The following is a 5,486-nucleotide window of genomic DNA, read 5'->3' as shown; positions in this document are numbered from 1 at the left end:
TCATAGTTACTGGGAGATATTTAGTGCCTGGCTGTGTGCATAGCTCTAAAAGAAATGTGGTGACAATCATTTGAGGGCAGATATTGGATCCCACTTGTTATTAACCTTCCTCCATTTTGAGGCTAATCTCTCCACCTGGGCTCTGGTCCCCTCTCCTTCTGCCTGCCCCCTGAAACTTAGTCCAGTAGTCATGCTTTTTCCAACACTTAACTCTATTCTCCTTCTGAGGCTCCTTTTTCACAAGTTAATTCTTTAGTTCAAGACACTTCAATGAAATACCTGCCATATGCCTGACACAATGTTGGATGCTGGGACAAATGCAAGGAATGTTAAGACATGGTCTTGACCTCAAATTCTAGAAGTTCACAGGAGGTTGACAGGCAAACAAAATAACGAAATACATATGCACGGTAACAGAGGTATCAAAAAGTTGCCATGGGAGTAAATACAGTCAGGTGTCTCATCTAAAGCAATTACAGTCCTCCATTCTTCCTTTCATTGTAAAGCTTCTTAAGGTAATGTTAGACCATATGTATTAATGTCTTACTATGTGTTGAATACTATGCTTGGTGCTTTTACCTACATTACTTTTTAATCCCCACAACAAATCCAGAGCTAAGTTGTATAATTATCCTCACTCTACAAATGAGAGAACAGAAGCAGAGAGAGGTTCTGTAGACCTGCTTTAGATCACACAGATACTAAATAGTATCTACCTGGATTGAGTAAGATGCTTTCACTTGCAAGTAACAACAACAAAATCCTTCAAGCTGGATTAAATAATCAAGGGAATTTATTTGTTTATATAAATGAAAGAAGTAGGATGAGCTTCAGGCAAGGGTTGGTGTAGCAGCTCAGTGATGTAACCATAGTCCCAAGTTATTTTTGTGTCTTTTGCCTTCTTTGAAATCTTATTAATTTCAACCTTACGTTGATGCAGCTTGTGGTAGTGAAATGGCTGCTGGAGTCTGTATCACATTCTGCTTCTTATCTGGAAGAGAGAAGTCTCTTCTCCCACCATAAAACAAAGATTCTGGGCTTCCGTTTGATGCTGTCACTTCTACACCTGAACTAATATAGAAACACTACCTCAAGGAGAATGGAATGCTGAGAGATAATCCTCATTGCCTCCTTTCCCAGAGTTCCTGGGAGAATTGGATGAGATGATGTATGTCAGTACTTAGCATAGTGCTAGCATATAGAACTGCTTGTAGAGTTTACCTATTGCTATTATTATTATTAACTACAGTTATGTGCTGCATAACAACTTTTTGGTTCACAACAGACAGCATATATGACAGTAGTCTCAAAAGATTTTAATACTGCAATTTTACTGTCCCTTTTCAATGTTTGCTATGTTTAGATACACAAATACTCACCAATATGTTATAACTGTCCATAGTATTCAGGACAGTAAGATGCTGTTGAGATTTGTAGCCTAGGAGCAGTAAGCTATACCATATAGCATAGGTGTGTAGTAGGCTGTACCATCTAGGTTTGTGTAAGTACACTCCATGATGTTTGCACAATGACAAAATTGCCCATTGAAGCATTTCTCAGCACATATTCCCATTGTTAAGTAACACATGAGTATACTTTTTATATATGCTTGTATTCAACATTCATTCACTGAACCAGCATTTACTGTGTACCTTTGATGTTGTAGTCACTATTCCAAGAACACCACAGTGAACAAAACAAAATTCATGCTTTTTTGGAGCTGACATTCCAATAGAAGGTCAATGAGTAAATAAACCACATATTAAAAAATAGAAATTGAATATGTACAATGAAGAAGAATAGGAAAGGGTGTGAGGGTTCAAGTGACATGAAAGAGTGTACTTTTATAGATAGTGATCAGAAAGTGACATTTGAGCAGAAGCATGAATGAAATGAATCTGTGAACCATGTGTGAGTGTGAATGCAGAACATTCCCAGAAAAAGGAACAACAAATGCCTTTAACCCCTTTGTTGTCTGTAGCTTTCAGGGTTCCAGGATAATGCAAGGATCATAGAAAATTTCTGCAGTGTTTTCAACACCAAGGTGAACACTTACAGCAAAATGCCTGGAAGCCACACATTTCATGAGTCTTAAAACCCACTGACTCTAATATCTGCCAGGGTTGAGAAATAATAATATACCTTCCACTTTTTTCCCCTCTTAACTTTGCAGACTAGTGCTTTGCTATAATGTGTTAGTCCCGTGCTAGCAAGGTTTCTGGTGAATGTAGTTTTCAGTCTTGCAACCGCTTCATTAAATGAGATAGATTCATGGAGGGAAAAATGGAGCTGAGTTGTCAAAGACATTTATAGGCATGTTTATGAATGCTATTTTTGTCATTTTATATATGGATTTTAGAGGGGTAAATGGAGACTATACCCCTTACACTTCTTGCATAAATACCATTTTTCTCAGCTAAGCTTTTGGTGGGAACTAGATTGCAGTCAACTTAATGTTAAACTCTGGCATGTGCCTGTGACCTGGAATTTTGGGTGTGTTTGAAGGCTCCTCCATTTTTAGTTCTATTCATGAGAATGATAAAGGCCAGGATCTATGATAAAAACTAAAATGCTGAGCCAGTGACCTCAGGTGTTGGGCCATTCCATTGCCATACCTAAGGCATGCCAGAGAGTTGGAGTAACACTGATTCTATGTAAGCAGTTGCCAAATGTCAGGAGTTAGTCTTACAGGATTATAGGATTATAAGGGACTGTAAACAATTTTCCGGTGTGTGGAAGTAGTAAAGCCTGTGAGATGAGCTTGTAGGTGATGACAACAGATAGATCAGGGTTTATGTGTGCACTTGACTCTAGTATGTATTCAGAAGATAGAAGATGGCACTCTCTGAAATTGTGATAATATAAGAATGATGTCTATAGAAGTTTATTCTGCTTATTTTGCCTGATTGTAGTTTCCTGTTGTTCTCTGACTTAAAATTCTGATCTTTCATTTAACATCAGTCAGGTAAGATTGATTGTTCTTAAATAGGATTGGTTGTTTTGCGCTGGACTTTTGAGCAGCTTTACTTAGTCTATGCCATTGAAATTAAGGGTCCTGAGGTTAAAATATGTTTGGTGTTTATAATCTTATTGTATAAATTTTTCAATGACCAGTGGAAATTTCTTTGCAGATCTTTTAATAATTGCTTCCATATTTCATAGCCATTGCTTCCAAAAGCAGAAGACTGGATTCTAAACATATTTAAAAAAAAAAATTCTGGAAGGGCAACACTTGGTCATTTGCCACCAAGAAAAGCAAATCATACAATATGCTGTCGTCAGCTGCCTGACAAAACGCAAGGCGCAGTTCAAACGTGCCTTCTTGCTGAAGACTTTTCCATCTGTTTAGGCCAATACTAACTCTCTATTCATATGACTGATGATGCTCATGATTACAATAATAATGGCAATAGTTGACATACGTTGGCACAGATGGTCAGATTCTATTATTGCACCTATATTTGCAATTATCTTTTGATTTACTTTTTCCCACTAGAAGAGAACTCTGCAAATACAGAATTAAAGGCCTATTATTTTTTAAATGGCCTGCACCAAAATGGTTTCTAGCACAAAGTAGACATTCCATTCATGGTAAATACATGATGAATAAATGAATGAATAAAGTCTGAGTTCCAGTGATAAACATGAGGTTTCTTCCACTTAGATTGGAGACATGAATATGTTTAAAATTCCTTTATAAGGGAAATGGTATCTGCTGATCTCTGCTCATTGACCCAGATGTGGCCTCTGGACTTCTCATCAATCTTGTTACCTGATATCCTTTAGTCAGTGGGCTCTTGAGGAGAGAGAAATGGGCAAAGACCCTCAAGTAAATGAGTAAAAAGTAGAGTGGGATACTATTATGGGACTAAATCCTAAAGAATTGGCAAGTATCAGTTGCTTAAGTGGAGAAATAATTGTGACTTCAAATCTGAGGAGTATCACTGCAAAAGAGAAGGTAATGTTTGGGATTCCCTTCACTGGTCCCAAGGTCCTTTCCAATCTATTTTCTCATTTGTACTAAGACAGAAATAATCTGCCCTGTGAAATAGAGAAGAGGTGATTTTACAAAGAGTTATAATAAGGACAGTAACTCAGCTGGAGGAAAGAAAAAGAAAAGGCAGCAGCACAAGAATTGGAAGACAGGAGTTCTAATTCTGGCTGCATCCATTTGTAGCTGGTTATCCTGGATAATTTTTATATGCTGTATAAGCCTTATTTTTCTCATCTGTAATATAAACCTAGATTCCTATCATACTGTTATCATTAGGACTAAATGAGACAGTAAACACACAAACACACACCCCTTTTAAATGATACAGTTCTATATAAATGTAAAAATGTTTTTTTCAGGAAACGGGTGTTAACAATTAAGCCAGGCAAAATTTTTGTAATCAGCCTATGTCTCTATACAAATCAGAAAAAAAGTCAGATTTAAACCTACCTAAATGTATGCACTTTGTATAAATGTCAGTCCACAGGCTCAGGAGCACAAAAGCTCACCTTCCCTACAGCTAAACTTAATGCGTATGTAGAGCTCTTCATTCTCTTTTGTGACTGGAAACTTAATTTTGATCAATTTAAGGTAAATCAGCCAGTTCAGTGGTCGTGTCTGTGTTTCTGAAGGTGCTTATGGGATATTAGCATCAGAGGTGGTTCCTGGTCCTCAGCCATCACTTGTCCCTTATAGCACCCACTAAGCCATGTGCAACCCATCTTCTTGCCTCCTCCTGACTTTACTATAGTGGTTCCCTTCTGAAATCTTTTTATAGGAAAAGCCCTGCTGATAAGCACCCTTATTCCTCTGGATGATGGAGCCTGTGTGGGAGCATTTCCCACTGGCTGGTCCAATACAGGCAGATCATGAGATTTACTTTTTTATTTTTTTATTTTTTATTGTACTTTAGGTTCTGGGGTACATGTGCAGATCATGCAGGATATTGCATAGGTACACACATGGCAATGTGGTTTGCTGCCGCTATCCCCCCATCACCTACATCTGGCATTTCTCCTCATGTTACCCCTCCTGGACCTCCCATGCCCCTGCTGACCCTTCCCTGGCACCCCCAACAGATCCCAGTGTGTGATACTCCCCTCCCTGTGTCCCTGTGTTCTCATTGTTCAACACCCACCTATGAGTGAGAACATGTGGTGCTTGATTCTCTCTCTTCCTGTGTCAGTTTGCTGAGAATGATGGTTTCCAGATTCATCCATGTCCCTACAAAGGACATGAACTCATCATTTTTTATGGCTGCATGGTATTCCATGGTGTACATGTGCCACATTTTCCCTGTCCAGTCTATCATCGATGAGCATTTGGGTTGGTTCCAGGTCTTTGCTACTGTAAACAGTGCCACAATGAACATATGTGTGCATGTGTCTTTATAATAGAATGATTTATAATCATTTGGGTATATACCAAGTAATGGGATTGCTGAGTCAAATGAAATTTCTATTTCTAGGTCTTTGAGGAAGCACCATACTGT

The sequence above is a fragment of the Saimiri boliviensis genome, chromosome 6 (assembly GCF_048565385.1).
Source record: "Saimiri boliviensis isolate mSaiBol1 chromosome 6, mSaiBol1.pri, whole genome shotgun sequence".
Lineage (NCBI taxonomy): Eukaryota > Metazoa > Chordata > Mammalia > Primates > Cebidae > Saimiri > Saimiri boliviensis.
Note: the sequence above shows the minus strand (reverse complement) of the source record.